Source organism: Leptonychotes weddellii, chromosome 5 (genome assembly GCF_054177405.1).
Source record: "Leptonychotes weddellii isolate Sample4059 chromosome 5, ASM5417740v2, whole genome shotgun sequence".
Classification (NCBI taxonomy): domain Eukaryota; kingdom Metazoa; phylum Chordata; class Mammalia; order Carnivora; family Phocidae; genus Leptonychotes; species Leptonychotes weddellii.
Window position 1 is genome coordinate 119,183,826 of NC_138373.1, and position 25,964 is coordinate 119,209,789.

At 38.5% G+C, this 25,964-nt stretch overlaps 1 protein-coding gene and 1 pseudogene across 1 annotated transcript in view; one reads left to right on the forward strand and one right to left on the reverse strand.

Moving 5' to 3' along the window:
- Nucleotides 1-25,964, forward strand: part of TRHDE (thyrotropin releasing hormone degrading enzyme) — a 349,173-nt gene that overhangs the window by 58,138 nt on the left and 265,071 nt on the right. The gene's annotated exons all lie outside the window — the stretch shown is intronic.
- LOC145721951 (U4 spliceosomal RNA) lies at nt 14,434-14,504 on the reverse strand (annotated as a pseudogene).

The following is a 25,964-nucleotide window of genomic DNA, read 5'->3' on the forward strand; positions in this document are numbered from 1 at the left end:
CCTGCGATGGGACAACTTCTGGTCGTGCTCCTGCAGCCGGAGGTCAGCCGCCGGTAATGAGGACCAGGGCTGGTTCTAGGTAGGCAGTTGGATAAGCAATTAAATAGTTTGTGAGCAGCAGTTTGGGTCACTCTCAAAGGCGGGCAATTAGGCAGCTCCGGAACTGAAGCAACTAGGCAGTTGGATACACTGGGCAGGAGAGTTAGCATTAAGAAGTAGAATAAAAGGGCTTTCCTAGCAAAAATAATAAGACACATTTAGTGAGTATCTCCTCCTGTGCCTGACACTAATCATAGATCGTTAACATCTCCAGTTTCTTTAACATTTAGAACAGTGCTTCTCAAACTTAGCATCTGATTTCCCAGGGCTTGTTTAAAACAGATTGCTGGGGGGCGCCTGGGTGGCTCAGCTGGTTAGACGACTGTCTTCGGCTCAGGTCATGATCCTGGAGTCCCGGGATCGAGTCCCGCGTTGGGCTCCCTGCTTGGCAGGGAGTCTGCTTCTCTCTCGGACCCTCCCCCATCTCATGCTCTCTCTCTCTATCTCATTCTCTCTCTCAAATAAATAAATAAAATCTTTAAAAACAAAAACAAAAACAGATTGCTGGGCCCCACTCCCAGAGTTTGGAATTCAGGAAGTCTGGGGTGGGACCTGAGAATTTGTTTGTATTCCTAACAAGTTCCCAGGTGATAATGCGTCTATATAAAACCCTCTGTGGTAATGGCTCCGATAGCAAAATCTGAGTATATGCCAGGCACTCTGCTCAGCACCTTAAATCTGTTATCTCATTTAGTCTTTAATGTATGGTGACTAACATAACATAATAAAAAAAAACAAACAACAACAACAACAAAACAACAAAACAATAATCTTTACAGAAAGTTTATTGGATGCCATTTATCCCCCTTTAAATGCCCAGCTTTGGGCTCCTACAAGCCAGAGGACTGACCAAAGCCATAGACATAATTAGCGATGGAGGCAGGATTTGAACCCAAGTGTTGGTCTCCAAAATCCATGCTCTAATCACCACACCACAGCATGTCTTGGTGTCTTGTCTTTATAAATGGCCTGACTCAAATTTTTCACTTGTTCTTCTATCCCAAGAATGGAGAACGCCTCTGAAGATGATAAATTTTATTTACTTAGCAGGGATCGTGCAAGTATAAGACAGCTCTCTCAGTGAATTTTACCCTGACAGAAGGACATTTCATTACTCTGCCATCAGAGTTATGAATTATATCTGCTATGGAGCTGCTTACGTGTCATTTTGCTCTACTTCTGGTGTCCAAAATAACTGTGAGATATAGACTGGGTATTGGGTATGGCCAAGGACGCTGGGCAGAACTTCATGGAAGAGGTGGGACTCGAACCAAAGAGGTTGGCCAACCCAGGTTTTGATGGGGGAACAGGAACAGGTAGGTTATAGGTGCTCTATACGATGGGCATGCATTTATGTACATGTATGGAGGAAAATGGTCTAGTCTGAGGGAAGGGTGCGGGGGAAAATCAAAAGGTAGGGATGATGAGTCAAATATGGATCAGTTTGATGTTCAGGATGCGAAGTTGAGTTTAAAAATGGTTTGACCAACCCTATATAAGAGAAAAATTGAGTTGAGATGAATGTACTTGTCTATATTCTTTTCCCCTTCTTTATTTATGTCTCTTCCATGACTATTCATTCCAAAGATACTTATTGAGCATTTACTATATGCTGGGCAGTGGGCCAGGCACTGGGCCAAAGTGAGGTATAAAAGACCGACAGAGACACTGCACTTGGAGAGCTTCCAGTGTAGCCCCTTGCTACTCAGTGCTCTGGCAGTTATCAACAGTAGGCATTATCTGGGAGCTTGTTAGAAATAGATCATCTCAGCTCTGGCCTAGACCGACTGAGACAGAATCTGCATTTAAGCAAGTTTCCCAGGCGATTTATATGGACATTAATGTTTGAGAAGTACTAAACAGTTCAGCTTTTAGGACTTTTCTCTATTCTTCTCATTCACCGAAGTTATCATTGTCTGTGAAGGATAGTCTGAGTTAGGAGAAGATGAATACATTTCCGAGAATGAACAAAGGAAATAGGAACATATAAAAATATGAAGGAAATAAAGTCCCGATGGTCATCTCGTGCTTGATTTAATGTCTCTAGTATTAGGGAGGATGCTCATTACCTTATTATTTCCTCTTCAGCTTCTACGTCAGGGCCAATCACTTTGCTGGTGCCCAGTGAGGAGTGATGGATTGTTCAAATGGTGAGAAATTATTAAAAATAAAAAAGAAAATAGAGGGGCACCTGGGTGGCTCAGTCGTTAAGCATCTGCCTTTAGCTCAGGTCATGGTCCCAGGGTCCTGGGATCGAGTCCCACATCGGGCTCCTTGCTCAGCGGGAGTCCTGCTTCTCCCTCTCCCACTCCCCCTGCTTGTGTCCCCTCTCTCGCTGTGTCTGTCTCTGTCGAATAAATGAATAAAATCTTAAAAAAAAAAAAAAAGAAAATAGAGATTATTTCTGAATTTCTGAGTATTTACCAATATATATTAATGTCTTGCCTGTGATATCTAAAGCTAGGACAAAAATTGTAAGGAATGCTACTTTTAGCAGATTTGAAAGTTGTCTGAATTGAGGAATGTTAAAAATTCAGAATTTGGAATAAGAAAGAGAGGTAATCCAGGTGAAGATAATTGAGGTCTAGTTTTAGAAAAGAAGGTGGTTTGGGGAGATATTGTGACGAATTTGTGACAGTAATGGGATTAAAATAATAGCTCTACACTCCTGAAGATTTCTTGTTCCATGCATTAAAAATGGATGGACATGGGCTGAAGGGACCCAGTAGGTGGAAATTCACAAACCTTGATGATTAGGTATGTATTAGGTCAGGAATGCATACCTGTGACATTAGTAAAAATCTTGTTTGATCCTCTTGGCTATGTAACCTGGATACACTTCTGAAGATAGAACTGGGGACAAAAATATCAACACCACCAAACTGAGTCAGTGATTTGGATTTGGGGCTGAGATGAAGGGTTATTTTGAAACTTGGTCATCTGTATATTTTTTTTCCTATGAGCGGATAGTCTTTTTATTGGAAATCTTTTTACTCAAGAAACACAGGTTTTTAAAAAAGCATTATTACACTGGATAATTCAAATTTAAGTGACAGTGCATGGAGAGAAGTGATGTTTTATGGTCCAGATATTTGGGGATTGAAGTCAACCTTTGATTTTTCTATCGCTAGTGGAATGGTATAATTTTAGGTTTATTCAGAGTCCTCTGAATGACTTTTCTAATTACTCTTTCTTCTTTTAAAGTGGAAAGAGAAGACAGCAGTGGATTCTACGGTTAGAATTGTATTTCAAGGGGCACGGTGTAAAATAATAACATTATAGTGCTCACAGAGAGCAAGAATCTCTGTGTAATATATTGTTCAGCAAATCATTCATCATCATAATTGCCATACTCGACACTTTGCTCATTTGTAGATTTTTCCTTTCTCGCCAGAATTTTTCTTCGGTAAAAATGATTTAAAGAGTAGCTATAGGGTTCAATCCTATCCTTCATGATAGAACAGGGACAAGAACAGTGTTTTTTCCAAATCTACTTCCACTCGAATTCTAGTTTATTATGATTGCACATTCCTCAGGAGCTTGCCAATCACAGAGCATTTTCTTTATGTTCTCTTGGGGGAAATTCCATATTCTGTCGAGAGGTTTCAGGAAGTAGACCCTGTGACTGCTGCATAGCCTTTCAGTGCCATTTTGTATCTATTTTAGGAAGGCTCATTCTTTGAGCTGTAGATGTGAAGTTCAAATGAACCAGTGGGCACACATCTGTAATGTTAGAAATTACTTTGGCATTTAGGCATCTTTTATTTCAGTCTTTTCTTGGATGGGCCAGAGAAATAAAGACGATGGGACTTAAAACAAGTGGCTTGGTACCAAACACTAGACTACGTTCTGGAATGCTTCTTCCCTTGTTTCCTGCCGGCCACCTTCCGGCATACACACAGTGGCCGCTAGACTATGAACACCCGGAAGGCAGGGACAGTGTCATAATCACGTAGGTCTGTCCCATAGAACCTCGTGTATAGAGATTCCAACATGAGCATCTATCAAATTGAGCTTATTGAAGAAAAAATGTAGTAAAACACTTTCCAGAGACTGTGGCAGCAATTCAGAATATTCCGTTTTATATTTTGGGCAATAATGTTTTTAAGCCCAAAACTGGAGACAATTGTTTGATGAGTGGGCAGAATATTTGAAATTGGAGCTGCCTTGAAAAACCTAGGGTGGATGATTGCCCTGTCTGTATCTCTGTTAAAGAATAGGTTCATGAGCAATTATTTCCAGAATGCTTAGTGAGCAAGTGGGATAATACATTTAAAACATTAAACAAAGAAGTGAAATGTGTAAATTCAATGTGATTTTCTTTAGACATAAGCACATCCAGAGTAGTCAGGAATGGAGTGGAATGGGAGCAAAAGGAAAGCATTTATGGTGAGGCTGGAGATAGTTTATTTTAGGGGTTCATAAAAGGGAAAAATAGCTTTAATATTTGTTAAGAACTGACATTTGTTATCTCTTCTAAAACCCTGTAGATAGGTTGTTTTTTCCCCCAACTTTATTGAGAAATTATTAACAAACATAATTGTATATATTTAAAGTGTAAAGGTGATGATTTGGTATACGTTATATATATTGTGGAATGATTAGCAAGGATTTTTTTTGTCGTTTCTAATTTTTTATTATTATTATATTTCATTGTACTAAAATACACAGAAACCTCATCATCTAAACCATTTTTTAGTGTACAGTGGCATGAAGTACATTCACATTGATGTGTAACCATCACCACCATCCATCTCTGGAACTTCTTCATCTTGCAAAACTGAACCTTTGTACCCATTAAGCAGTAACTCCCATTTCTCCCTCTCCCTCACCCCGGCAATCACCATTCTACATCTTTTTCTGAATTTGACTACTTTAAGTACCTCATGCAAGTGGAATCATACAGTATTTGTCATTTTGTGACTGGCTTGTTTCACTTAACATAATGTCTTCATCCATGCTGTAGCATATGTGAGAATTTTCTTCCTTTCTAAGGCTGAATACTATTCCCTTGTCTAGCTTATTTATCCATTTATCCATGAACGGACGCTTGGGTTTCCTTCATCTTTTGGCTATTGTGCATAATGATGCTATGAAGATGGGTGTTCAAATACCTGTTCAAGTCCCTGATTTCAGTTCTTTCGGGTATACATCCAGAAACGAAGTGCTGGATCATATAGTAATTCTATTTTTAATTTTCTGAGGAACCACCATACTCTTTTCCACAGTGGCTGCATTTTACAATACCACCACCAGTGCACAGGGGTTCCAATTTCTCCATATCCTTGCTCGTACTGTTTTCTCCTGTTTTGTTGTTACTGCTGTTTTTAATAGCCATCCTGACAAGTGTGAGATGGTATCTCATTGTGGTTTTGATATACATTTCCCTAAAGACTAGCGATGTTGAGCATCTTTTCTTATTGGCCATTTGTATATCTTCTTTGGAGGAATTATTGGCCATTTGTATATCTTATTGGCCATTTGTATATCTTCTTTGGAGAAATTCAAAAGACTATTTGAGTCCTTTGCCTATTTTTGAATAGGGTTGTTTGTTTTTTTTGTTGTTGAGTTGTGGGAGCTCCTTATGTATTCTGGATATTAACCTCTTAGCAGATATATGATTCCCAATGAGTGGGTTGTTTTCTCATTCTTTCATTCAAAGGACATTTGATAGTACCCTTTGATGTACAGAAGGTTTTTTTTTTTTTTTTTTTTTGATGTAGCCCTATTTATCTATTTTTGCTTCTATTGTCTTTTGGCACTCCTATCCAAGAAATCATTGCCAAATCCAACACCATGAAGCTTTGTCCCTATGTCGTCATCTAAGAATTTTATAGTTTAGCTCTTAACATTCTGGTCTTTGATTTATTTGGAGTTGATTGTTGGGTATTGTTTTCTTTTTTTTTAAAGATTTTATTTATTTATTTGAGACAGAGAGAACGAGAGAGAGAGAGCACATGAGAGGGGGGAGGGTCAGAGGCAGAAGCAGGCTCCCCGCCGAGCAGGGAGCCCGATGCGGGACTCGATCCAGGGACTCCAGGATCATGACCTGAGCCGAAGGCAGTCGCTTAACCAACTGAGCCACCCAGGCGCCCTGGGTATTGTTTTCTTATGCTTGTTTTACTACTGGGAAGCTGAAGCTCAGAAGAGGCTATTTGACCCAAAAGCCTGTGCCATTTCTACTCCACACTCTTCTTATGGTAGAGCACTGTAAAATCTCATAGACTAACCCAAGAAGTCAGCAGCTTGTAGAATCCCTCTTAATCCTCAGAACATCCATATTAATTACCTATGAATGAATACCATTGGAATTTCCTGAGTACTCTTTTCTGATATTTAATTGCACTAGTATCTTTTCAGACTCAGTTCGAAAGATTGGCCCTTCAGGAAGCTTGCTTTCGCTGTTCCTCCTTCCCGGGTTAGATTAGGTGCCTATGGCATGTTACCATATTGTGTTTTAGTTCGCTCTCTCTGTGTCTGTCTACACCAAGGGACTAAGCTCCTCGCCCCTTATTAATTACTCAGCAGCATCGACATCACCTGTAAGCATGTTGAAAACATGGAGTTTCAGGCTCCACTCAAGAACTACTAAGTCAGAATCTGCATTTAAGGAAACCCCCAAGTGATTTGTTTGTACTTGGATTGGGAAGCACTCTCTTGCGCATGGTAAGCACTCATTTGAGCAAATAGATGCAAGAATAAATGATATTTAAAATACATGTAACTTGGGCCCCTGAGTGGTGCAGTGGGTTAAGTGTTAGATTCTTGGTTTTGGCTCAGGGTGCAATCTCAGGGTCCTGAGATTGAGCCCCACTTCTGGCTCAGCACTCAGTGCAGGGTCCTCTTGGATTCTCTCTTCCTCTTCCTCTTCCCTTCCCCCGTGCTCATTCTCTCTCTCTCTCTCTTTTTCTCTAAAATAAATAAGTAAAATCTCTGGCGTGCCTGGGTGGTTCAGTCGGCTAAGTGTCTGACTCTTGGTTCTGGCTCAGGTCATGGTCTCAGGATCATGAGATTGAGCCCCACATGGGGCTCTGTGCTCAGCGTGAAGTCTGAGATTCTTTCTCCATCTCCCTCTGTCCCTCCCTGGGCTCACACACATGTTCAGGTGGTCTCTCTCTCTCTCTAAATAAAAAAACAAAAAACAAAAAAACATGTAGCTCAGTTCTATGCTTGGCTTTTAGAAGGGTATGGATGCTCTGACTTCCTGGAGTGTAGAAGTGTGTGCTGAGAGAGGTCCTACTCTTCTGCTTCTGCACCTGCTCTTTATAGTCCTGGCCTGCATGGCTAGAGAGAAAGAGAGAGAGTCATGCTCCTCATGCAGGATAGACTAGCTACAGGCACCTACCTGTCTAGTGCTCTGTCCCAGTATATCCCAGGCAGGGGCAAACAGCTCTCAATATCAACATGTTTTGATGCCAAAAAGAAAGGAAGGGAAAAGTAAATCTAAAACTTCGTTTTTAGACTTGCTGCAGAGACAATAAATAGTTCTTCTCCTTAATCATTTATGGTGTTACCTTGGTGGTATTTATAGATTATGATCAGGTTCCCTCCTTGAAGCTCATTCTCTAGACTGTATAAATTTAGTTTCCCTGAGTGTGTCTCATATGTCTTTTCCTCTAAGCCAAGCCTGAAATGCACTCTATTCCCCTTTGCTTGTTCTGTGATTTATCTGCATTATTCCTAAACTGCTGGAGTCAGAAGAGTTCCTGCTTATGGTCTTTGACTGGTTTAGATTCACTCCTGTCTCCCTGGTTTCACATGCTGTTCCTAATATGCATAGCTGAGAGTTGCACTGGGATTATTACTATTTTTTTTATGGTCAGCCTGGTGCAAACGTTTCAATGTAGTAGGGTAGATAAATACACTGTTTTCCTGCCGCATGGACTTGGCTGTGCTTAAGCATGATGCTAAGAACTCTTTTAGGTAGGAACTTGAGATTGTGAAAACATATCAACAAAATCAAATAAATCCTCAAACAGATCCTGGAAAAAAATAACTTGTAGAAATTTCAGATTGGTAGGAATTTTCTGCTAATTGGAACTTGTAAATATGTTTCAGATGACTTTTTAAACAAATGTCACTGTGCTGCTTATGTTTTCACACAGAGCATTGGAAAGGAATGTGTTTTCTCTTTCTCGGCTAAACTTATTTATTAGATCGATGCCAAGCTTTTCCTCTGAAGCTTTTTATTGCCAGTTTGGGGCTTTATTCCATCATCCCACCTCAGGCAAAAATCATATTGTTTTCTAACTAAGGATGGTGGTGATTGTTTTTTTTTGCTTGGCAGTTGTTACACCAAAGATCACGGTTTATTGTATAGATAAAATGTGACTTCTCCAATTGGGTATTTCCTTCTTGTAGCACTTACCTGGTAAATTTTAAAGAATTCAAGAATGATGAAGAAATAGATGCTTAATAGCTAAATTGACCTTCAGAGTTTGGAATTATTGAAAGTAGAGGAAAGTATATTTGAGTATCAGTGTATTCCATATTTGAGCATCAGTGTATGAAGGTATCAGAAGTCATGGGTCAGGAGTTAGGTACAGGTTCTAGCTTTGGATTTACCATGTGCTAGTTATATGACTTTGCCCAAGTCACTTGTTTATACTGAGGATAAATTTCTGCTTCACAATACTTTAAGGAGGATTGAATGGTTGATGTATGTAAAGCCCTTGGCAAACAATGATGAGCCATAAACATATCAGATGTAGCAGATGATGATGAAGATGCTGCTTTTGCTCATGGTAATGAAATTTATGTCCCATAAGGAAGACATATTCTAAATGTATTTTGTGAACTTACAACATATCTTTAGAAAGAGCTACTAACAAAAGGAGGCTATTAGTATATGACTTTTTTCTCTCCCAAGAATTCCAGGATTTAACAACATAATTTGAGTTCTTTAAAGAGGAAAAATAATTTAAACGTTTTTTCTTTTAGAATTGGCCTTACATTTTTTCATAATAGCCAAACCCTGAAATCAGTCAAGCTGTCCTTCAGTAGATGAATAGATAAATAAACTGCAATACCTCCAGATGATGCAATATTATTCGGCATAAAAAAAAATGAGCTATCTAGCCATGAAAAGACATGGAGGAATTTTAAATGCATATTACTAAGTGAAAGAAGCCAATCTGAAAGAAGCCAATCTGTATGATTCCAATTATATGGCATTCTGGAAAAGAAAAAACTATGGAGACAGTAAAAAGATCAGTGGTTGCCAGGGATTTTTAGGGAAGTGAAAATACTCTCTGATATTATAATGATGGATATATGTCATACATTTGTCTAAACCCATGGATGCACACCAAGAAAGAACTCTAGGGTAAACTATGGCATTAGGTGAGAAAAAATTGGCCTTACATAGGAGTAAAGGATAATATTAAGTTGAATAAATTCAGTCTACCTATGTTTTCAGTAGAATATTTTTTGAAATGAAAATTCTAAAAATAACTTTTCTCCTTTAAGCATTGACTATTGTGACTTGGTGTATGACAAATAACTCCCATCAACTGAACTTCCGGCATGGTTGAACAATTCCCTATCTAGATGCCAACCTTCTGCATCTCTCTTCATTTCTTGAGACACTCCTATAACATTTTTACAAACTTTAACCCTGTTAATGGTCTTACATACTTTTATTCAATTTTCACTAATTATTTTTACCTCCCATTTTGCTGAAAATATTGAAGCTTTTACCTTCAAATTACCTCCTCAAATTACCTCAATATTTTTTTTCTTCTTTGAATCAATACTAGGTTTTTTGTTGTTATCATAACAAATGAAGTATCATTCCTTATTTCCTTATCTTCAAGACGATTTTGGTCTACACATGCCACAGCTGTCATTCCTACTATGTACCTCCTCTCTAAAGAATGTCAGCCTAGACCTGATGGTTACTGCAACTCTATCTTCCTCTCTCTGGCAGGACTTTGGTTCCATTGTTATCATTTTCATGAGACTCTTCTATTTCTCCTTTATTGATTTTGTCCCCTCTGCCTGAAAACAGACATCATTATTCATTGGTTTGATTGTCAGTCCATCCATCCATCCATCCATCCATCCATCAATCCATCCATCCATCCATTTATTCAAAACTAAATTATTTTTTTCAGTATTTTAAGCATTGCATTATTTCCAAATGAACAAGACACAGTCTCTCACTATAGTGGATACTGTGGTGCTTACCTATCCCCTTGTTGCTGAGGATACTTGCTGCTAAAGGATCATAGTTGAGTCCCCCTTGGGAATTGCCCTTGGCCACAGGTATCCTTCTCATTCCAGGTTTATCTCCCTGGGAGGTGAAGGGGGGGTAGGAGAAGGGACAAAATAAATAACTGGTTCATATAAAGAAAGCAAGGTCTACTTACTCCCTTGCCTCAATTTGTGACAACTCTGAAGAGCCACCCCAACCCCAGAGGGCCCTCCTGCCCCCTTGGATGGTCTGGAGCTTCAGGTCCATCTGGTTCAACTGCATTGTAGGTCAGCCTCTCCCTCTGTCCAGTCCTGCCTTCCCTGCTTCCTTACAGATATGTTTTTTGAGAATGCATCCCAAGAGACGTTATGTATGCAGTTCTCACCCCTGAGAGTTGGTTTCTAGAGAAACCAATGTAAGATGCTGTTTTTCAAGAGTTCATACTTTAGTTAGTATAAAAGATTGACAAGAAAACCAGTCATTAAAAGTAAATATGGTAAGCACAATGGTGAACCTGCAGAGTTGTGTGAGAATTCGCAGGGAGGGTAGAAGACACCTTGGATTATGGGAATCCAGAAAACAATAAAGAAGTAAGGATTGATGGCCTGACACTTGCGTGTATAGAAGCTAGCCATTTAGATGAAGGGGGTAAAAGCAATCCAGGCAGCTGGATGTTTTTGCTAGGAGAGCTTGATATATTTGGGAAACCCTAAATAGAAATTAACTCTGCATAAAATGAGGGAAAGGGCAAATGGAGTGATTGAAAATCATGAGTGGGCATCTATTGTTTTATTCTTGTCCAGCCTCCATTATTCTTTCTTCCAGTATTAACATTTTGAGTTGCTATGAGGGGCTGTTTTAGTTCAGTTTAGATTTGGCTACAAGTGATGGAAACCCCCAAATAATAGTGGCTTTAACTAGAAATGTGTCTGTTTCTCTCTCACATAAGAGAGTATAGAGGTAGTCAAGCTAGTGATGCTGTGGTGTTTCATAGTAGCAGAGACCCAGATTCATTCCATGCTATTATTTCACTAGAGATGGATTCTCCATTCCCAAAGCCGCTTGATGTCCAAGATGCCTGCTGGACCCATCTATCCCTTCAGCATTCCAGCCAGCAGAAAGGAGGAGGGGGAGAAAAAAACATGCCCCCATCTTTAAAGATACTTCCTGAAGTTGCACACGACAACTTCAAGATTTATGCTCTCTTGGCCAGAACTCAGTCACATGGTCACACTATTTTGGGGAGGATAAAAATGTGGTATTTATTATAAGAGACTGTGTATGAAGTAAAAAAATATGATGAAAAGATACAATATTGTGACTAATTAGTGTTCTCTGCCATGGAAACTGTCACCTCACATTGGATACAGTCTTGTTAGACACCAAGGAGTGGACAGATGATTTAAACCTGCTAATCATAGGCTCCGTCCATGATATTTGTATATCATCTGAATGACCCAAAGACTGACATGATTGGTATTCTGAAGAGACCATCCATGTGTTCCTGCATCTGGAACCTCCTTTTCTAAGCCTATTTAATTATCTTTTCTTTGATTTTTGAGCCACCCTGTGTCTTTCCTTAGTTAAAAGTTGTTTCTGTTACTTGCAAAAATTTCCTAACTAGTATGCCATATTAACTACATTAAAGGATTCAGACATAATTCTAGAGATGAAAGAGTACATTGATGAATTTTAAGCAGGATAGGATGTTATCAGATTTTTGTCTTGGAAACATTTTTTTAAAACCTTCAGAATTGGATGAATTGGAAGAAGTTAAGATTGGAAGCAGAGGGAGGTCTAAAACTAGTGCAAGAATCTAGATGAGAAGTGGCCAGGGGCTCAACTTAGAGATGCCAATAAGGATGGGGCCAAGATGCAGTATTTAAAAGATATTTGGAAGGTAGAGGCCACAGGATTTAAAAAACTGCACATCTATGGACCAGTAATATTCATTAATAAAAGATGAAGCTAGTGTTTACAAAGACAGTTCTAAAAGAACCTAAAAACAAATGAAATACAGTATTTATTTAAAATCCTGGTCTTATAAATTATGGTTATATGTTCAGAAAGAGGAAATATTTGAAAAAGGTTTTGAAAGTACTAGTCTACAGAAATGGTGAGTTACAAAACAGCAGGAAGTGGTAAGTGGTAGAAAGGATTGAAATACAATTCAAAATCAGTGCTCAAGATACAAATTTGAGTAGAAAGAAAAGACTTTAGAAAGTCCCAAATTTCTGTAAATATGGAGCTATGTGAAATAAAATTGGAGCTCATTTAGAGAAAGAGTTGCCAGTATTTGGTATTTATCTTTCTGAATTGTTAATATGTTTTATTGTCATATTTTGATTCTCTTCACTTACTTGCATCATTGTACAATAACCTAACTTAAAGAAGACTTTGGATGTAACCTTTTTCTTAAACTGGCAAATACTTGAGAAGTGTGGTGTAAGTAATATGAGTTAAATCTACCAGTGCTACAGACTTGTTTCAGTTCACAACTAATCATTTCTTTTTAGATGTATACCCTAAACTAATTTTTAGTGTTTTGAACTCTTGGAGAACAGATAGGTTTTCAAGAAGAGAGAAGTTCCCTGTATCTACTAAAAAGCAAGGAGTATATCTTTGAGTATATTCTATTCCTAAAGAAAGCATTAATGAAGAGAATATGGTTAGTGTAGGTGATTGAGATGTGGAATTGGAAGAATCAGTCTTTTTTATTTTCATTAACTTGTGAGGTAAGCAGTTAGTGAAAAAAAGAGCACCATTTGAGCATAATTTATGTATTATATAAGTAGATTTAGCTAATACCTCTGAGGAAGAGTTAGTTCTATTGTCTTTCTTAACATTAGAGGAAGATGAAGCTGAACATACAGGAATTAGAACACATTCATTGCTTTTCTCTATTATAGTGGCATTTAATATAGTTGTTTGAACATGATTCTCAGATAGAAAATTTTTCCTTCATTTTTTGGAATGCAGCCATTGTAACAACTAGGCTTTGGGATATGTCAGTTTGGGCTGCTATAACAGAATACCATAGACTGAGTGGCTTAAACAACAAACATTTATTTCTCATAGTTCTGGAGGCAAGGAAGTCCAAAATCAAGGTATTGGCAGATTGGTGAGGGCCCTCTTCCTGGTTTGAGATGGCAGCTTTCTTGCTGTATTTTCACATGGTGGAGAGAGATAGAGCTAGCTTTCTAGCCTCTTTTTATAAAGGGACTAATCCCATTAAGACAACTCTACCTCATCTAAACCTAGTTACCTCCCAAAGGCTCTACCTCCAAGTTATCATCATGTTGGGGGTTAGGATTTCAACATGTGGATTTGGAGAGGGATACAACATGCAGCCCATAACAAGATATTATTTGATTTCAACAATGATGCTAATAATCACAGCTAACATACAGCATTTATTAGGTGTCAGTATTCCCAGTGCTTTACATGTAATACTCCCAGTACCCCATGAGGTAAATCCTATTACTATCTCCATTTTGTAGATTAGAAAAGTGAGGAGTAAAGAGGTTATATAACACAGCTAAAAAAACGATCAGAATCAGGATTCTAATCCAAGCAATAAGGCTCCAGAGTCTGTGGTCTCTGTGCTATCTAAATAACATATATTGGAATGTCAACCACCCCCAAAGAAGAAATCAGAGAAAGTCACTTTGTTGTATAAATATTGATTTGCAAACTTAAATGTTAAGATTTACATTATTCTTTTTAAAAATTTTATTTAAATTCCATTAATTAACATATAGTGTATTATTAGTTTCAGAGGTAGAGTTCAGGGATTCATCAGTTGCATGTAACACCCAGTGCTCATTACATCAGGTGCCCTCCTTAATGCCCATCACCCAGTTACCCCACCCCCCCACCTCCCTTCCAGAAACCCTCAGTTTGTTTCCTATAGTTAAGAGTCTCTTATGGTTTATCTCTCTCTCTGATTTTGTCTTATTTTATTTTTCCCTCCCTTCCCCTATGATCCTCTGTTTTGTTTCTTAAATTCCACATGAGTGAAATCATATGATAATTGTCTTTCTCTGATTGACTTATTTCACTTAGCATAATACCTTTTAGTTCCATCCATGTTGCTGCAAATGGTAAGATTTCATTTTTTGATGGCTGAGTAATATTCCATTGTTTATATTAGCAATAATCGTGCCTTGGATAAATCTCATTGGCTATGATACTGCCACTGCGCAAAGCTTATTCCATTGTTTATAATTGCCACATCTTCTTTATCCATTCATCTGTCAATGGACATCTCAGCTCTTTCCATAGTTTGGCCATTGTGGACATTGCTGCTATAAACATTGGGGTGCAGGTGCCCCTTTGGATCACTACATTTGTGTCCTTTGGGTAAATACCTCGTAGTGCAATTTTTGGGTCATAGGGTAGCTCTGTTTTTAACTTTTTGAGGAACCTCCATACTGTTTTCCAGAGTGGCTGCATCAGTTTGCATTCCTACCAACAGTGTAAGAAGGTTCCCCTTTCTCCACATACATCCTCACCAACATCTTTCATTTCCTACCTTCTTAATTTTAGCCATTCTGACTGGTGTGAGGTGGTATCTCATTGTGGTTTTGATTTGTATTTCCCTGATGACAAGTGATGTTGAGCATTTTTTCATGTGTCTGTTGGCCATTTGCTGAATATATCTGTGAAGTCCATCTAGTCCAGTGTGTCATTCAAAGCCCTTGTTTCCTTGTTGATCTTCTGCTTAGATGATCTGTCCATTGGTGTGAGTGCAGTGTTAAAGTCCCCTACAATTATTGTGCTATTATCAATGTATTTCTTTAATTTTGTTATTAATTGGTTTATGTAACTGGCTGCTCCCAAGTTAGGGGCATAAATATTTATAATTGTTAGATCTTCTTGTTGGATAGACCCTTTAATTATGATATAGTATCCCTCTTCATCTCTTATTACAGACTTTGGCTTAAAATCTAATTTGTCTGATATAAGGATTGCTACTCCAGCTTTCTTTTGATGTACATTAGCATGATAAAGACTCCATCCCCTCACTTTCAATCTGGAGGTATCTTTGGGTCTAAAATGAGTCTCTTGTAGACAGCATATGGATGGGTCTTTTTTTTTTTTTATCCAATCTGTTACCCTGTGTCTTTTGATTGGAGCATTTGGTCCATTTACATTCAGAGTAATTATTGAAAGATAAGAATTTAGTGCCATATTCTTTTTTTTTTTTTTAAGATTTTATTTATTTGCGAGAGAGAGAATGAGAGACAGAGAGCATGAGAGGGAGGAGGGTCAGAGGGAGAAGCAGACTCCCTGCTGAGCAGGGAGCCCGATGTGGGACTCGATCCCGGGACTCCAGGATCATGACCTGAGCTGAAGGCAGTCGCTTAACCAACTGAGCCACCCAGGCGCCCTTGGTGCCATATTCTTAACTATAGTTTACAACAGTCCATATTTTCTTGTCTTGGGCCAGGTGAAATTAACAAACATATTATCTGTTACTTTAAATTTAATTTTATGTGCCCTTCTGCTTACTGTGTCCAGTTTATGTTGTCAGTGTCACTTGTTTGAGATAGTTTATAACTGATGTTTGATTGGCACTCTTCTCAATGGATATACTGTCTTATAGGGTTTTTTTGAAGAAAAAAAAAGTAGCATGACTAGGGATATGGTATAGAGAGACTTAATGGACCTAAAGTAAGGATTAAGCTTCCTAAAATATCTTCTAGCTCCTTGACTCTAAAAGCTCTTTCTCAGGGCTGGAGAACTCATTGCTAATATACCTTGGAATAGGTCATTTATATTGTATTGCTTTCACTGAAAACTTACCTTGTGGTTGTTATTCTTGTTTGTCTAAACCAGCTTTACAGTAGAATCATATTTAATTTCCTTGGACTATATTGATTACTTTTCTTATAATTTGTTGTCATTGGACTTTGCTTTTCAGTACAAGATTTACTGAACATATGGCCAGATTAGATGGGTTGCTTCTTTATTAATATTTCAATAATCATTTTATTGGAATTTATTGCAGGTTAAACACTGATTCAAATACATTATTGCTTTGGTGGAGTAGATAAAGAGCTATTATTTGAGTTCTATGATATGAACATAAACTTTTGAAGCCTCAGTTTTTGCCTTTCTAAAATGGGCCTAAAATAATAGGACCTAGATCTTAGAGTTAAAGTGTGAGAGGATTAAAATGAGATAGTCTCTGGAAAGCACCAATCACAGTGCCTAGCATGTGAGTGCTTAGCAGATGTTGCTACTATAATTATTATGTATAGTATCTTATTTAGTCTCTGCAGCAAGGTGAGATTTATTTATCCTCCCTACTAGGAAACTGAAGTCTGAGGAGCTTAAATGTCTTGTCTAATACCATGTAGCTAGTAGGTCATGGACCAAGCACTGGTGTCCATACAGTTCATTTATTCATTAATTCAAATCAAGCTTTTGAGTCTTACTGTGTGCCAGGCCCTGGGTTGGATTCTGGTGGTAAAATGATGGAAATAAAAGGGCATCCCATGCAAGTGAGCAACATGAGCAAGGGCTTGTTGGTCAAACATGTTGTGGGAGGTGTGAGCATTGCAGGCAGTCTGCTGCAGTTGCATGCAAAAGGCAAGACAATTACAGAGAGTGGTACGAGGCCTGGACTGCCCCTAGTCTAGTACCTGCAGAACTGTGTCAGGGTACAAGCTGAAGCCATGCCCAAGCTCCCAACTGCCATCTGCAGATCTTTTGTCTTTCCACTCCTTGCTTAGTCATTCTGGCTTATTGATGAACACTGTTGCCCACATATCTGTCCCCTAAGGATGCACACCCCAAGTAGCATGATCCCCTCTTGGAGGAAGGATCAAAGAAGAGGCCAGTGCTGGCCCTAGTAATGAACTCTGGGCCTAGTGGTATGTAGCATTTAACAACTAGCTTTGAGGAATAGTTCTGTAGCTTTTGGCTATAGTTTCTGCATGCATGGTGATTGATAATTTTATTTATGTTAATGAGTAAGGTAAAGGTGAAATAGTGAAGTGGAACTTCACTTGTTCCTCAATGACATGGTGACTTCATTGCTAAATTATATAAGTTTTTGAATAGTGGATACATTATTTTTTTAAAATATCTTATTTATTTGAGACAGAGAGAGAAAGAGAGAGAGTGGATGGGGAGGGGCGGAGGGAGAGGGAGAAGCTGACTCCCCACTGAGAAGGGAGCCCGATGCGGGGCTTGATCCCAGAACTCCGAGATCATGACCTGAGCTGAAGGCAGTTGCTTAGCCGACTGAGCCACCCAGGTGCCCCGTGGATACATTATTTTTTTGTGCCTACGTGTAATGGCTAGAGACACAGTACGTGTTTTTTTTTTTTTTTTTTAAGATTTTATTTATTGTCAGGAGAGAGAGAGAGAGAGCACAAGCAGTGGGAGCAGCATGCAGAGGGAGAAGCAGGCTCCCTGCTGAGCAGAGAGCCCGATGCGGGACTCGATCCCAGGACCCTGGGACTTCTTAACCGACTGAGCCACCCAGGCGTCCCAGACGCAGTACATGTTTAAGTTTACTCCGCATTATTAACATTTTCTCCATCACCTTCTTATGCCTAAAGAATCAAGAAAACATTAAATGAGTCCTGATTTATAGCATTTGCTGATTTCTCTGGTGTAAATACTCTCACCATGACCAATTTTAAGCTACTAACATGATGTATGCATGCAAATTTGGGAAGAGATGTGAGTAGCACACCATTGTATAGTAGAATCTATCATACAGATACATAGACATAAATAACTTCAAATTCATAAATAATAGCAAAATGATTAAGAAATTATGAGTTTTTAATATTTATTATATTTGTTTTCAATATAACTTATTTAAGTTTGTGGAATTTATTTTTAATTATGAGCACTTTTAATATCCTGCTTACTGAATTTTGGAAATTTAATAGTGGTCTTTTGTGAACCAGTAGAAGCCAGATCCAGAACACCATTGTGCTGTTTGGGCATGGAATTCTGGGTTCTTGGGTATCTAAAGCATTGTCTAATGGGGTGGAGTAATGTGTCAGCTTCCAGGGGGCATAGCTCCTTGGCCCTTGAGGAGAGACACAGGTGGAGAAGAGGAAGAGAGAGGTCTTCCAAAGCTAAAGGCCAGTGTAGGGGCCCTGGTCCCTCATCAAAAGACAATTCTGAAGCCAGATCACAGAGTGCCTTTTAGTCTGCTTTTGATACTTCTCAGTGTTTAAGGAACTAAGTGTTCCTTAGTTGAGTGAAGCTACAGCATAAGCATAACATATCTTGGAAAAGATTCCATCATTTTCCTCTGCTATTATGGGCCAGTCAGTGGACATCAGGACCTGTTGTAGGAGTCAGCTCCAGCAAACCAATGTTTGGGCTGTTTGAGCATGGGATTCTGGATTCTTGTATATCCCCAACAAAGAATCAATGGGTAGCTCTGAAGAAATGTTAAATTTTGAAAGATCTGTGAGGGTAGAGAGGTAGAGAGAGACCTTTACTCAGGTCTGCCATTAATGGCTGTGGAAGTTGTCTCCTTATAAAAGCATCCAGCCAAGATTGTGGATATGCAGGCTGAAATCCAGTTGGTACACCCTTACCAAGTGTAATTCTTCTGCCCAGATAGAACCAATGGAGTTGTCTGCCCATGAGTTGTAGTTTTGTCTAATTGTTCTTTTAGGGGAGCATCTTTGTATTAATTCATCCTCCATAAGGGAGCACCATTTTGCAATTTGCCTGGAGATGGCCCCTCTTTTCTCAAGCACAAGATACCTTTTGTGCCACTGTACTAACATATGTGGCAGCTGTATCCCTTGTTTACTGCCGAAGGTCCGGTACCTGACTTAGGGTCTGGCATATAGAAGGCACTGAGTAAATACTTGTTGAATAAATGAATGAAGAAGTGCAATGACATGTAAGATTCATATTTCAGAAAGACCTCCCTTGGCAAGTGTGTAGAAGATGATGTATTAGTTTACTAGGGCTACTGTAACGAAAGAGCACAAACTGAGAATTTTAAACAAGAGAAATTTATTGTCTCATGGTTTTGGAGGCTAGAAGTCTGAGATCAAGGTGTCAGTAGGGCAGTACATCCTCTGATGATACTAGGGAAGGATCTGTTCCAAGCCTCTCCCTTAGCTTGTGGTAGTTCTCTGGCTTGTGCCAGGATAACTCCAGGCTCACATGGCTCTCCCTGTGTATGCATCTGTGTCCAAATTTCCCCTTTCTATAAGGACACCAATAACATTGGATTAGGGGGCTCACCTATTCCAACATGGCTTCATCTTGATTAATTACATCTGCAGCAACCTTATTTCCAAGTAAGATTATACTTTGAGGGTTAAGACTTGAACATATGAGTTTTTGAGGGATGTAAACCCGTAACAGTGGCTCCAGAGGGGACAAAACTAGGAGCAAATAGAAAAGTCTAAGTGAGAGATACTGATGTCCGGGACTTGAGTAATATGAATTGGGGTGAGACAAGGATCTTTCCATTCTAAAATCAGTAATATATTTATTCAAAGTGGAGGCCATTACGATGTTTTGTTGAATATTGTATGTTCTTTCTCACTGTGTAACAAATTATCTCAAAAATCAAGTGGCCTGAAACAACAGCATTCATTAATTCACAGTGTAGCTGGGGCCTCCTTTGGTTCGGGGTTCCTCATGAGGCTGCCCATCAAGGTGTTGGCAGGGGCTACAGTCGTAAAGGCCCGACTGGGGTAAGAGCCACTTCCAAGTGACTCACATGGTTATTGGGAGGATTCACTTCTTTGTGGGGTGCTGGCATTGGCTGGAGGCTGCCCTCAGTTCTTTGCCCTGTGGGTCTGTCCGTAGGGCGTCTCACAACATGAAAGCTGGCTTTATGATGGTGAGTAAACTAAAAGAGCCAGGTAGATGCAAGACAGAAATCATAGTCTTCTGTAATCCACTCTCAGAACTGATAGCCTATTATTTTTGCCATATCCTGTGCATTAGCAGCATGTTATCAGGTCCAGCTAACACTTACGGGGAAGCAATTACATAAGGCCATGAACACCAGCAGGCAGAGATCCCTGGGAGGGTCTGTCTGCACATATGTTTTGTTTGTGTGAGTAAAGATTTGCCTTGAAGTAGTTGCTCAACTTTTTAAAAGTTTATATGTGCCAGTCATCTTGGAATTTATTTCTTTAATCCCATTAAAGTAGTAGGAAGCTTCTGTTTTCTGGTTTCATTCTCAGTGTGTATATGCTACGTCACCTCTCTTCTGCGTTACTCTGGACTGTTGATAAAGCATTTACTCACTTTGGTCCCTGATGGTGGCCTTGATCTTTTCTGTATGGGAGGGATGCTATGTGAGCAACTGTCTAATTGATTCAGGTTATTTTTCTCTTTTTTGGTGTGTACTACTTTAAAGAGATTGTTCAAGGAGTCATTACAAGTCTTAGTATATTTAAGTATACTGAGGGGGTCAAATCTCTCTTAATTCGTCCCACTCTTCATAGTGGAGACACCAGGATTCTTTTCCAGATTAAATGTTGTTTGAGTAATTTCACAATGGAAACGAAAACCTGGAATGCTTCACATCAAATTTGTGGTAGCTAATACAATACTTTCTTAAACTAGAAATAAAAATGCATTTTAGTACACTTCAATTGACATGCATTCTTTTGAGATCTGTATACTCGGAGAAGTATGTTAGTACTTTGATGGATCTGTATTGCCAGCATAATATCAACTGTACAAATTTTCTGGAATTTTTTGTGACTTTAAATCATTTATTTCTGTATTTGTTTTGAGTTAAAAACATTTTGTTTAGTAGAGGTCTTTTTTGCTAATAGATTTTTTCCAGTAGGATATGGTATATGGAAAGTTTGATTTTTTGTTTCCCTATTTCATGGTTAATGGATTTTGCTTTTTCAAGCTGAATCGTATATCTTTCCCCTCTGACATGTTTCTAGCTTCAGGGAATGAAGTCCCCTCTGGTCCATTAATATTAGGAACCATCAGTGATGTAATCCTGTTTCATTTCTACTATGGATTTTATACCGTGGTTATGACTTCTCATACATAAAGTTGAGTTTAGCAAAGCATGCAATTTTACCATTTTTCCCTATGAATATCTTTCCATTCCTAAAAATGCTAACCATATATATCAGAAACTCATTTGCTCATACAAATATTCTGCAATCACTGTGGAAATACATAGTTTTATTTCTAATCTGCCTGACTTTATTTTGTTTTATTGCCCTTATTAGACAAATAGGTGTTCTCTATGCCTCTGAAATTCTTAAGCATTTTATGGCAATCTTGAAAGGAATATCACCAGCAATGCTGTTATTAGAGTGACTTTATTTGATGCCTGGGAACAATGAACGCAAACATCGTTCATTTTTTTCTTTCCTCTGTTTTACTTTTCCTAAGAGGATTTCCTTACAAGGTAATTGGCGTTGTTTTGGCTTATAGACAGATATATACCCTTACAGTGTCCTGAGCAGTAAGACCCTGCTTACTTTATACTGAGGCCTAATTGTTGAAGATGGTAATTTGTGAGTATAACTAATTGCATGTGCAACTCTGATCAAAGAAGGCCAACCTGTGTGGCTTTGGAATTGACTTTGATGTAGAAGAAGAGCGTGAACTTTGAAGTGAGAAAACCTGGTTTAGGTTTTGGCCTATAATTTCCTAGATGTATGACTATAAATGAATCACTTCTTTGGATCTTACTTGCCTCATCTGTGAAATGGGGAATGGCTGTCATGCATTTCTCATTCATGATTGTTAGTTATCCACCAGAACATGCTTGTCTTGACACAAATCTGAGAGGTAATACAAAAGTAGAGATATTGGATTCTTCAGTTGGTGGAATATACCATTTTCCATATACCATGTATTTTTTTCTTCCGAACTACAATTTACTCTTTTATTTAACCTACTCAACAAACACATATGCAAACACCACTTCACACCTTCTCCCTCCACTTATTCTCGCTGGACTTACCTAATTCTTTAAGTCTCTAATTTCATGGTTAATTGCATCTTTCAATATTCCAGGAGACAGAAGAACATTGGCACAATTTTTTCCCTCTTGAGCATCCCTCCTTCTTTGGTGAATGGCCATGCCTGGAGGCCAGTGGGAAACATAACCGTGGTGACAGCGGTGATGGTGATGATAGCTGCCGCACGCATCTCCCTGTGCCATGCACGTTATATATGCCAACATATTATATACTGTGTAATATAATATAGAACATGATATATTTTATATTAATTTTTTATAGGAAACCGAAGCTGGTGTAGGTTGAATAACTTGCCGAAGGCCATATAACTGGTAGGTAGTAGAATATCAGATTGATACCAAAGCCCATTTTTTAAAAAGATTATTTATTTAGAGAGAGAGAGAGAAAGAGGGAGAGCAGGGGTGGGGAGGGGTGGAGGAAGAGGGAGAGAAAACCCAAGCAGACCCCCGCTGAGGACAGAGCCCTGAGCCCCATGAGAGGCTCGATCCCACGACCCTGATATCATGACCTGAGCCAAAACAAGAGTCAGACTCTTAGCCGACTGCACCATCCAGGTGCCCTCTAAAATCCATGTTTTTAACCAGTGCCTGCCTGTTCTGATGTATGAGCCCAGAATTCCAGCAGATGGTTATATGCTAATTCTACTTGGCTAGGTTAGGATCTTCTAGGTACCAAACTCCCTTATTGAAGTTGCTCATGAGAAATGAGGTTTGATAGAAAAATGGGTGTACAGTTGTATCCTAAAAGTTAAAACTGAGTGTGTTTCAGAATATATGAATGGATGTTAACAAATAAATCTAATAGTCCATTTAGAAGAGAACGTGGCAAAAACTCAAAACATCCATGGTGGTTATGGCTTAGCAAGAGAGACAAATGTTAATCTGGAAATCACACAAACACACAAAGGTGAAATTACTCTGAGGACAGGATCATGGTCAGTGTTTACTATGAGAATCTATAGTGAAAGAATCCAAACCTAGGGCGTCTGGGTGGCTCAGTTGGTTAAGCGACTGCCTTCAGCTCAGGTCATGATCCTGGAGTCCCGGGATCGAGTCCCGCATCGGGCTCCCTGCTCGGCAGGGAGTCTGCTTCTCCCTCTGACCCTCCCCCCTCTCATGTGCTCTCTCTCATTCTCTCTCTCTCAAATAAATAAATAAAATCTTTAAAAAAAAAAAAAAAGAAAGAATTCAAACCTAGCCAAAAAGAACTATCCATTTGCATACAGTTGATTGTGAACTTGAATGAAAAGTTGTAGCAGAACCTTTAAAACATGTTTATATTTCTGTCATATACACCTTGTTCAACTAATAGTCGACCCAAAGGAAAAGATGAGAAATTTCTCTAAATTTTTACAAGTAAAAGGCTTTATAAATTGGAACAAATCCTTAGAAAAGAATGAAACCTTGGCAAGTGGTCATCCTATGTGTGATAATCTGACATGCTGAAGAGACAAGCAAAATTAAGAACAATGAAAATAGCTTATGTCCTTCAGGGTTATATAGGATCCTACAGTGGTCTGGAAAATCAGTTCTGCCATGTCACAGAAGTGTAGATTACAGAATATCTACAACTGAAACTTTTATTGTAAATGGCCCTGAAACGATTTCTTTAATGGATACATGAAAAATTCTGCCTGGATATCCAAACAGTTGCAAGCATTTAATCTGCAGGATGTGACTGACTGGCAGCCATAATAGAGAAAGCAGTACAATGCCTGAAGATTCTTGGAGAAATTATGAAAGAGGCTTTGTTGCCTATTCTATTCTTACTTAACTCATCCTATTGATTTTGCAGCTTCAGTATCTCAAGACTCACTACCCTTCTCTTCATCTCCATCACTAGTGCCTCAGTTCAAGTTACTACTGTCTTACCGGGACTATGGAAACATTTTTATTTGCTGCTCCTCCAAGTCACCCTAAATTAGAGCCTTCTTTTTTAAATCCCACCACTGGCTTTCCATTTCACTTACAGAGTAAACCCTTAAGATAGACAAGTAGCCCAGCACATTCTGGACACCTCCCAGCTTTGCCTTCCCTCTCCTTTATACACTCCCTTCCTGCCATAGTTGTGGACTCACCACATTCCCTTACATGATAGAGTTTTGAACATGCTGTTCCCTTCGCCAACTTAACTCATCTTCTCCCTACAGATACTGGCTCAAGGAGGCTTTCTCTAAGCTTCCATACTAGGTCAGATTCTTGTATTATAGACTCTTATAGGAACATTGACCATGACCCTGTCCTTCAGAATAATTTCACCTTGGTGTGATTTTCAAATTAACATTCTTCCCTGCTAAGTCAAAACCATTAGGGATGTTCAGTTTTTGCTCATAATTGTAACTCCAGAATGTTCATTAAACATCAACTGAATGAATCTGCCTATCAGCTTTGGAATTTTTTGGGGAAGAGGAGATTTGGGCAACTTTTCATAATTGTGTCTGTTTTTACCTACTAAGAATATTACTAATGCAGATAGAAACAAGTCATCCTTCACCAAGATGCCTTCTCTGTCAATGTGTGAATTCTTATCTACATCATTTCCATTAAAAATAAAAAACATATAGCAGCATCAGGTATAGCCATCGGGGTGGCAGGTGAAAGTGGTGGTGATTGGTCATCATTTGTCTATCTTATTTAGCTATGATTTCCCACCCCCATTTTTATATAGATTGCACACCTTCAAGATGGAGACAATTACTTTTTTCTTCACTGATACTTTTTAATCTCTGCTTAAAAATATGATCGAGTAATTATAGACTTCCTATATAGATCTGAACTGAGCAGTTTACTTACCACTATGTTGTCAGTTTGTGTTATGTCTTGAGTTGCTAGGAAAATGGTCACAAATTTTGCGGCTCTCCACAAAGATTTCCCTTAAACACTAGTTCTATCAAATGTTTATTAGTGCTGTATTTTGGAGTTTTCTAAGATTTTCTGTGTTTTTCTAAATGATTACTAGAATTTTATTAAAAATGGCCCTTTAATGGTGATAAATAGTTCCTTTGGTAGTCTTGCAGAAAATTATACTCTTTTGGCAGCCCATTGTAGGGATTGTTCTAGTTGAATAATGAGTTTGAAATTGAGACAAACTACTTGTCTTTGATAGGATTTGACAAAATCAGTAACTCTTTGTACTCTCTGCTTTTCTAAAAAATTGCCCAATAAAAACACAAATAGAATTGTTTAAATTTTTCACTGTGGAGCTAGCTATTTTCCCCCCTACAGTTGTGGGTTTGTGTGTTATTGACTTAGAAAAATGGAATATAAATTAAATTTTATTTAAAATTTATTGACCATATTAAAAATACATTGAGATTCAACATTTTGTTCACAAAAATGACCCAGCAATGCAGTGAGCAGAAAAAGCAAACAGTTGGAGCTCTGTTAAGACAAAACTGGCATGTTTAATCTCTGATCACTCACTTATTCATTTAAACACATTTGCAAGGAATTGATATCCAGAATATACAAGAAGCTCATGTAAACCAGAAAGGAATATATGGAAAATATAATGGAGAAATTATTAAGGGGTATAAATAGACAATTTACAGAAGAGGAAACTTGAATGAAAAATAATAGTAAATTATTATAGTACGTGATAGTAATAGCCAACTTTTATTGAACACTTCTTTGTGCCAGATTTTCTCTTGGTGCTTAATTTTTAAACCATTTAATTTCTCATTAAAGAAGTATTTT